The following is a 10998-nucleotide window of genomic DNA, read 5'->3' on the forward strand; positions in this document are numbered from 1 at the left end:
GAACATGGATTAACATTGTCTTTGCCCATAGTTACTTATATGAGGTGACGTCTCGAAGTGACTAGAGTGTGATGCGATTGATGGCAAGTTCAAGTGCCATAGAGTCATGTGGGATGACTAGTCGATCACATAGGCAGACTGTTAGGAACATTTTGTCGGGCCTAATGACCGCTTATAGAGTTCTGGCAAATTTATATAGCCTGGTCGTGGCAAGAGCTACTATAGTATTCAAATGAGTCGATTCTTTTGACTAAAGGCTATTCACCTAAGATGGCACAGTTTCAGATTAACTTTGATTTGTGTTACTACGACCTTCGTAAATGGGGTCAAATGGGCATATTTTGGGTTATGATGGCTGTGGCTAGTCGAAGGGAATGAGTGCGATAGGAATTGTCCACCCCTAGTCGGGGTTATAACAATATCTCGGGGCCACTCGAGGAGTAATGAATCGAAATGCGTGGCCACGCTCGGATGGTATCCGAGTGGATAAATCCGGTCAATCGGTTATTCTCCGGATCGAGGAAACCACTCTCGATATGATCACTTGCAAGTACGACCTGAAAGACACCTTGCATTGAGTGGGAGATAGTAATAGGACAAGAGAATTGGTGACGCACACTTGTCGAGGACAAGTGGGAGATTGTTGGAATATGTGTCCTCCGACAATAATGCGATCACGACTGTTGATCATGATGATCACATGTTTAAGTCTCATTAAAATGAATACAATTGGGAAGTAATATTGTTACTGTCAACTGGTCAACATATATCGGTAATGATTGGCTGACTAGAGTTTGACATTACTGTCGTGTGACGGTGGTGATCGATTGACCCCTAGGTCATACCTAAAGGGCAATACTCTTAATTGATCATTTAATTAATCGTATAATGTTACGAGTTAATTAAATTACTTGAAAATTGACGGACGATTTTGGAAGTATAATTTACGTATCAAATTGAAATGTGATTAAATGAGATACGGTCTGAGTAATCAAATTGTATAATTACTCGGATGAAATAATTGTTTAATGTAACAATTAAATTTGAATGAATTATTATAAATACAATTTGTTGTGATTTATAAATTGGTAAAATATTTTGGCACAAGTAATTATGAAATTACTAAGTCGATTTTTGTATGTGACGTATTTTATCAATACGTTGATTTTTAATATGTTAAAAATTACATAACAAATATATGTGACATATGACATGTTACATATAGACAATTGACAAAAATAATATGGTCACCATATTATGTTTGTACCGAAATATTGGGGTATTAGGTTAATAATTGTGTTGATTAATTTATTAACTAAACATAATCATTACCTAATTGTATAGCCATGCATGCCTATGGACTTTGTTTAGAACAACAACTTCATGCATTGGCTCCCCAAAACCCCCTCCTCTTACCCGGTTTTGAGAAGGCAAAAGCCATCATGGCTTTTGTTTTATTTTACCAAATAATATACAAAAGTGTTGTAGATTATTTTTCATTCTATTCCATCATCAAATAAGAGATTTTTAGTGAGATAAAAAGCTCTATTCTCCTCCCTCTCTAAACCGAAAATATTCAAAGTGTTAACAATATTTTTGGTTCAATTTTCTCATAGATTAATATTATAACTAGTATTTGTAATATTAATTTAATTAAGAGGAGCCTTGGGTATAATACATAGGGAGAGATCTTACTCTTAGATCTTTGTTCTTCCATTGGAATAAGCTCAAGAACAAGAAGAGAAAGGTGATCTCTCTTGTGCCCTAATAGCCGAAATTTACCATGTAAGGACATGATTTCTCCTCTATTCATTTTATTGTTTGCATGCATAAGATCCGTTTTAATTTATGACAAATTAATTAAACATATATGAGTATGTTAAATATGTATATAGATCTACATTTCCTTCAATTAACTTTGAAGATCTTCATTTTTCTTATTTGTGGGTTTAGGTCTCAAATTAGCATGTGTCTTCACCAAATTGTATTGTTCAATCCGTCCAAACATGATGATTTCATTCTAAATTAAGCCCTCTATTTTTTTGTTGTTCACGACTTCCCTCAATTTTTAAATTCTTGATTAAATGATTTGTCTAACTTTAGCCAAATTCAGATACTTTAATATATTATAATACAAGTATACGAAACTATGCTATTGAACAAATATGATTATTAAAATAATTAATTAAGAGACCGTCTTTTCAAGTACTTGGGCAAATATGATTGAGAACACTATTATTGAGGCTAACATGAGTTTTATTCTATAATGATTATCAAGACTATTGAATGTGACCGATCTTGAGCACAATGGAGATCTTTACATATACTTATGTAATTAGACTACTTTATAATTATACACAAGTGTAAAATATGATTATATGACTAACAGGAGATGTGACCATTTGAGCTTTCGTAGGCTTAGGTATTACATATGCTTATAAATTTTGTTATGTAGATCACACATATATCTAATGGGTTATGTAACTTTGATCACACATATATCTAATGGGTAATGTATGTAACTTTGTGCAGAAGCTTAATCTTTATGATTGTACTATCAGTATATGAGATTATTGGCTATCACACTTAGAAATACGACATGTAGAGGATCTTACTTGTGCTAAATAGTTGTACCAAGTCACTAATTGAAAGTTAAATAATTTGTGTGTCTCTGGTGGTTGATTTACTTAAATGAATGGGTGTTGGACTCATGGTGACTCACGAAAATATACTCCCTTGTCCCAATTATTTTTTTTGCCTTTTTTATTCCTTGTGAGAGGTATTTTAATCAAAGACAAACAAATAATTGGGACGAAGAGAGTATGAGTTTCTATAGTTGTGTCCATGATGAGGTTGGATTGTCTTAACTGATTCAGTTATCCGTAATGTTCCAGGTATCTATTGAGGCAGAAATTAGTGCCCTTCAATCTCAAGGTGAAACGGATATCAATAAAGATAAAATCTACCTTGAAAAATGCGGCTTTAATAAGAAGGGGTTAGTTTTTGGTACTGGAGCCGCACGCGAGCATTACTTTGAACGCTCGGCTACTGGAAGTAGAGAGTCCAACAATATCGACCAGGATTATTCGCCCGGAATACTACCTCGACTTGTGAGCAAGAATGTTGAAACTGAGCTCCGCAACAAAGGGCTCGAAGACAAAGTACAAAGAATGGAGGCGTTTCTACAAGCAAAGTTTGGATCTGACTTTGACCCAAATTGTGATAGCAGCCAGTTCTAAAATCGAGACGACTTTAATATGATGGTGGAAGTGGCAACTCGACATCAATCCCAACTAATTAGCTAGATTACTCCATAATAGCTAGACAACGAAATTGCTTAGCAAATTACGTATGGATTTTTTTTGACGATGTTTTCAATGTATGTACTCTTTTAAATTTGCTAAATGAACAATTCCAAGTTTCTATATTGTTGGCTTCTTTAAAGTTTATTGTTTAATTGTTTGATATCGTAACGAAATGGAGGAAAATGGATACAGGAATGCTTGAATCTCCCATTTGTGTTTGCAACGGAAATTACAGGTTTTGTGACAGCTATCCATTAATTAAAAAAGTCAATGCATTTGTGTTTGCAACGGAAATTACAGGTTTTGTGACGGCTATCCATTAATTTAAAAAGTCAATTTGTTGACTTTTCCCTCTACTATGCAACGGAAAACATTTTTTTTGCAACGGAAATCCGTCTCATAATTGACCAAACAGGTGCCACGTGGACCTCATTTAAGCAACGGATAATTCGTTGCAAATAATATACGTCCGTTGCATAAAAATTAGCAACGCCGATCCGTTGCATATTTTTTCATTTGCAACGCCATATAAGCAACGCACTAGTTTGCAACGGATATCCGTTACAAACTGTATATAAGCAACGGATTAGGGTTATTTCGCAACGGATTGGTCCGTTGCAAATAGGCCTTTTTCTTGTAGTGTTTGGAACAGTTTCATTCCTTTATGAGCAGCAAAGGCAATAATGAGACGTATAGCCTCAAGTCTCGCTACAGGTGCAAAGGTCTCGTCATAATCGATCCCTTCCTGTTGATTGTAGCCTTGGACAACTAGTCGTGCCTTGTTTCTTGTAATAAGTCTTGTATCGTCCAATTTGTTTCTAAACACCCATCTAGTACCAATAACAGTTCGATCACTAGGTCGTGGCACTAAGTGCCATACCTTATTGCGTTCGAATTGTTGAAGCTCATCTTGCATAGCGGTTATCCAATCAGGTTCAGCAAGAGCTTCTTTAATATTGGTAGGTTCAATAGTTGATAGAAACGAAAAGAACGAGCAGAAATTATTTAAGGACCTTCTAGTTTTAATGCCTTGCTCTAGATCCCCTAGGATTTTGTCCAAAGGGTGGGAGCTTTGATGTTTCCACTTTTTGAGAACTCTAGGCTCATTATCATTTGATGCACTAGCATCATCTGCAGACGAAGAATCATGATTTGTTCCCCCTGAGTTGGACTCGGGATTTTCTTCAGAAGCATCACTAACTTCATTAGAATTATCATGATTTGGATCGGAAGTTACAACATCATTAGGTATAACTTCAAGATCTTTTTCTTTATCCAAGGAAGGGTCGATAGTATCATTAACTATGGACTCATCACTTCTCTTAGGATTGTTTGCGGAATTTTCTAGTTCATCATTGATACCTTGAATATCTTCATCTTCATTTAAAGGCTCATTTCTTGCTAGAAAGAAATCGGGCTCATCTGGATCCTCTTCTTCCTGTTCAACTTTATCAAACACATTATCTTCGTCAAAGCGAACATGAACACTTTCTTCTATGCGCAAGGTTCTTTTATTGAACACTTTGTAAGCTTTACTATGATCCGAATATCCCGAAAAACAGACTTCATCACTTGGGGTCAAATTTTCCTAAATTTTCTTTTCCATTATTATGAACAAAACATTTGCTCCCGAAGCAACGGAGATGTGATATATTGGGGTTTCTCCCTCTTAAAAGTTCATAGGGAGTCTTTTTCAAAATAGGTCGGATCATAGCTCTATTATGCACATAGCATGCGGTACTAACAGCTTCTGCCCAAAAGCTTCTAGGAAGGCCACTACACAAAAGCATAGTACGAGCCATATCCTCTAGGGTTCGATTCATACGTTCCACGACACCATTTTGTTGTGGGGTACGTGGTGCGGAGAAGTTATGCCCCACGCCATTTTCCCTACAATATTCTATAAATAATTGATTATCAAATTTCGTGCCGTGATCCGTCCGAATTGAAATAAGCTTATTATCATATCTATTTTGGGCAAGCTTCATTAATACCATAAATTCATCGAAAGTTTCATCTTTAGAGGAAATAAAGATTGGCCAGACATACCTTGAGTAATCATCGACTAGAACAAATACATACTTTGATCCACCACGGCTTCTAACTCTCATAGGTCCACATAAATCCATGTGTACCATCTCAAGTGGTCGTTTAGTGCTAACTATTCTCTTAGGTTTAAAAGAGGATCTAACATGTTTGCAGCGGGCACATGAGTCACACATTGTCTCTTGCTCGAAATTAATTGAGGGCAAGCCTTCAACTAAATCCATGGACTTAAGTTTCTTTAAAATAGTTGGACTAACGTGTGCAAACCTCTTGTGCCACAAGCAAGACTCATCGGAAGTTACTTTCATACACGCAAAGGAATTTGTATTGACAACATTTAAGTCAATCATATACACATTCCTCATACGGTGACCCTCAAGTAAAACATTACTAGTACCTTCAATTATGATACGACAAACATTGGCATGAAAAACAACTCTATTTCCTTTGTCACATAATTGAGAAATACTAAGTAAATTATGTTTAAGACCACTTACCAGATATACTTTATCGATTGAATGAGAGGTTGAAATTCCAATTTTTCCTACTCCAATAATTGTACCCTTCTTATTATCTCCAAAGGTAACCTTGCCACCAAAGAAGGGCTCTAGTGAAAGAAAAAGATTTTGTCTCTGTCATGTGTCTCGAGCATCCTTTGTCGATATACCATAGATTATTTTCTTTCACTTCTACCTGCAAATGAATCAAATACAACTTTTAGGTACCCAAGCTAGGTTGGGTCCTTTATGGTTAGTAATTCTATATATTTGATCCTTTCTAACCCATACTTGTCTTATTATTCTTTTGGCTTTAACATTGGGTTGTCTTGGTCTTTGCCTAACAATCGGAACATAAGGTATTCTAGGTTTTGTTCTATCGAAAGTAGCTTTAGGTCTAGTACCTTCATGAGACGCTTTAGGTTTAGGGTTATGAACTTTAGGCTTGTATGTATGCTTTCGATTCTCATTTATTTTGTTTGATTTTGAAGGAACAGATGAGTAATCAAAAGCCATATCATAAGTCCATCTAAACTCATTATTGCGCTCTTCATTGTCGTTAGGTTCATCTATAGTAGAAATATCATCTTCTACTATGAAATCACAAGTCTTAACAGTTTCAACATTCTTTTTCTTATCCCAAGCAAGTTTGACACAATTGACTTGTATATGTCCAGTAGAGCCACAGTAATTGCAAATCAAGTATTCTGGAATATTAACGTATTTTCTTTTTCTGAAATCATTTTCAGAAGGATTAGATTTGCATTTATCATGGTCTCTACGACTATAGCATTCATGACCAAGTCCCATCTTCATGTTGTTGTCAGATTGTTCAGTAAGGACGTTTAAGACTTTTGTGCTTCCTTCCCATTTATCATGAACTTTTCGTGCATGTAAAAGTAATTCTTTCAAGGACTCAATTTCTTTTACACATTTTGAATGATCTACATTTGAATCCTTGGAAGAGTTACCTTTCTCAAAGTTATCACGAAATTTATCAAAACGTTCATTTAAGACACGTTTCTCAATTTCATGTTGTTCCTTAAGTTTGGACATACTATTACTAGTTTCATCCAATTGCTTAGAGAGAAATACAATTTCTCTCTTGTGTTCGGAAACCACACTATCTTTGCCATTAAGCTCATCTTTTAAAATCTCATTGACTTTCTTCAACTCAGAAGTTATAGCATCACTAGCTGTAACTTTAGCTTGAAGATGCTTAATGTTGAGTTTAAGCTTTGAAGTTATGGCATCACTAGCCGTAACTTTAGCTTGAAGATTCTTAATGTTAAGTTTAAGCTCTGAAGTTATGGCATCACTAGCCTTAACTTTTAATTCAAGAGCGTTCTTCTCAGCATTCGTCATATCTGAAGTTGTAGCTAGAGTAGCCATAACTTTAGATTTGAGCTTTTTGGCGTTGGCTTTCAGAAGTTGGTTTTCCTCAGCAATATCTAAAATTTGTTCCTTAAGGTCTCTTAACTCTAGACTTTGTTCATGACAATGATCAAGGGAATGTTCACAACACTTAATTAAATTATCCTTAGAAAGTTTCTTAACACGCTTTTTAAGTTCAAGATAATTTACCTCTTCATCCTCTGAATCTGAATCTGAATTTCCAACAAGACACTTCTCAGCATCTGAAGCATTGCTTTCATTGTCGCTTTCGGAGAATAGATCAAGACTGACGCTACTTAGACAGACGTTGGCAGTTTCTTCTTCTTCTTCGGATTCGCCATCTTCAGAGTCCAAGTATCCCCAACAATATGCCATCATAACTTGCTTGAATTCTCTCTTTGTTTTGTCTCGTTGATTCTTGTCCTTAATTTTCTTCCATGTAGGGCAATTTTTGATCATGTGATTATCATCACCACACTTGAAGCATCCACGATTAGAGAAAGACCCTTTTGACTCAAACGATTTCTTAGGGGTTTGCTTTGATTTGTTATTTGTCTTATTTTGATTTTGAAAGAAGGGCTTTTTCTTAAGACGTTTAACAAACAATACAGTTTCATCTTCAATATCTGAAGAATCATCAACTTTGCTAGACTCAGCTTGTAAGGCCATCTTTTTGCTTGTGCCAACTTCCTCCTCATCCCGATTCGAGTAATCTCGTGAGCCATTAAGGTTCCGAGTAGCTCGATAGGATAATGAAGTTAGGTCCTTACATTCTTCTATGACAGATACTTTGTGTCTCCATCTGCGAGACATACTTCTGAGTATTTTTCTAGCAATTTCCTCGGAGTCAAAAGTTCTTCCTAAATTTTTCAGCTCATTGATGATGCTAGAAAAGCGAGAGGACATGCTATCAACTGACTCGTTTTGCTCCATGGCAAACAGCTCGTATTTTCGCATTAATACTGCCATACGTTGCTTTTTGACAACAGTGGTTCCCTCATAGGCTAATTCTAGACCATCCCATATTTCCTTGGCAGATGAACTGGTTGAGAAACGATCGAATTCGGTAGCAATCATACCGTTTTGCAATAAGCTTATTGCTTTTGAATTCTTCTCAGCCTTTTTATAATCCGCCTCAATATAGTCTTCTTCTTTCTTTTCGACGGTAGTGCCATTACTGGTTGCAAGTAAGATCTTATTCGGACCATTCTTGATAATCAACCAACACTCCCAGTCGTTTCCCTTAATGAAGTGGGTCATCATATTTTTCCATAAACCATAGTTCTTCCCATTGAATATAGGACACTTTAGGTGTTTGGAATCCATTTGATAAAAAATAAATGCAGCGGAAAAGACGATAAATAGACTACAAAAAAAACGATCAACTCTAGCTGTTAGGCTATCAAGAGCACGAGGCTCTGATACCAATTGTGGAGTCTATTGATCGAATACGAAAGAGGGGGGGTGAATTGAGTATTAAAAACGATGACCGCTTTTTCGAAATATATGATATAAATTAATTACTTGATTTTATTGATTAAAATCAACTAATTAAATTATTAACAATAAATGCAAAATCGAAATAGCAATAATAAAGAGAGAGAGAAAGAGAGACACACAGGATTTTGAAGTGGTTCCGTTTCACAAGTCGAAACCTACGTCCACTATTCTCGATTAATAATTTTTAGTACCTTTCTCCGGATTACAAAAATTACCAATCCACTCGTATAATCAACTATATGATTATAACTCAGATTGAGTATCGCTAAATACTCTAGGTTGCTCTTACGTTAATAAGAAAAATACAACGATAAATACTAATCTCACGTTATGCGAGTGAGTATACTGTCCTTGTGTATTTAGTATCCTATAACGATTTTTCTTCGAGTGATTGACAAATTTGATGCGTGATTTTTGTATAAGCAAATATGAAAATAAGAATTAAAGCTCAAATGATTTTTGCTTAAAATATTTTTCTCTCTTGAAATTTGTAGATGTGTGTGTCAACAATTAATGTTGAATGAATGAGAGTATTTATAGTAGAGAGGATTAGGGTTTGGAATGTTCTGGAATTAGGGCATAGGAATGTTCTGGAAATGTAAAACTTGAAGAACAAGTAAAAAGAGAAAGGAAGGAGGAGTTTTGGCCTCCTAGGGTTTCGGCCACCCTAGGGTTTCGGCCTCCTAGAGCTCGGCCCACCTAGGGTTTGGCCGGCCTCTAGGGCTCCTTCGGTCCACTTCTTGCTTCTTTAGCCCGCAACAAATCGAGATAGAATTTAGTTAAAGCCCTAGGTTGCATGACGATATAAATATCGTATTACAAACCAATAGTTTATTTAACTTAAATTCTAATTAATTAATTCCAATTAAAATAAATACTCTCTTATTTTTATAAATCATTAAAAATATATTTTCCAAAAATTAACGCATCATTTTTGTCTAGCAATGAAGTTATGTCTATTAGGTCATAACTTCACTAACCTTTAAATCAAACAAAGTAAAACCATTACCGGATGACGACCTATACTATCTAATCTTCAGTAGATCTTCAGTAAACGAATCGTCTCTTCACAAGTCTCTCATCTTGAGTCTCGTGGTTGATTTCCAATCTTGATCTCGCTTGAATGCATCGATCAAATGTATTTGAAGTTGTACTCCTTGGTCCAAACTTCAAGCTTGCGTCATTGTAATTGTTCCTTTCTAAATTAAAACTTAAGCACACAATTACACGCATATGTTTATATATTAAGTCCACATACAAATCATTACTGTCATTATCAAAACAATTAATAAGGACTAAAGGTCCAACACTACCTAATTAACGCCTTTATTATATATTATTACAGAAAATTATCTTTGTTTGTAACATTGACGGGGTACATATAAACTATAGCTTTTTGCATTGAACAATCCAAAGGTGGTACCAAATAACCAACAATAATATTATGAGTAGTGAGTTTGAGAAAGTGGCATGCAAAATCCCAATATCTTTCTCGAATTTATTAAAGATTGTGTTTGATAAATTTTTTTTTTTTAAAGGTGGTGTTAAAAAACAAGTTTTTATAAGGTTGTGTTTGACAAAAAAAAAAAACATTACATAAATTATAATGCATTTACATTTAAGATTATAGAATCTTATATAAGTTGATTATAGAATCTTATATAAGTTCCAATCAATTGAATATGATAAGTATTTATAATATTATAACCATGAAAATGAAGATTCAAGAGCCATTGTATATGCTAATAAAGTAGCCTAACACTTTCAAAATTCTATGAAATTCTTATTTTATCGACAATTACTAAGGCCGATTATTGGCATGAATGGGGAAATGTAAAGTCAATAAAGAAACGTTACCACAAGAAAAACGCAAATAATAGTCAAATTTAGATAGTGTAAAATAAACAACGGAAGAAAGTTATAAATTGTTTAAAGACATTGTTGAGTTAAATGAGCTAAATATACGCACTGACAGTACAGATGCGCCACGTGGCGTTCTAACCTTGATTATAATCATTAACTACAACTAATCATTAAATATGGGCACAGTAAATAACACATAAATCTCAGCAAAATATTAATTATAATTTAACAAATATTATGATATTTATTAAATTACATTAAATAACCTCTGGTATTTGAATTTAATTTTATTAAAAGAATATTTTGATAAAAGTTCTAAAATGTAAATAATTTCGTTTATTGCAAAAATTAATTTCAATTGAGTATAATTTCCGTTATAATAGACATTTCGT

The sequence above is a fragment of the Silene latifolia genome, chromosome 9 (genome assembly GCF_048544455.1).
Source record: "Silene latifolia isolate original U9 population chromosome 9, ASM4854445v1, whole genome shotgun sequence".
NCBI classification, from domain to species: domain Eukaryota; kingdom Viridiplantae; phylum Streptophyta; class Magnoliopsida; order Caryophyllales; family Caryophyllaceae; genus Silene; species Silene latifolia.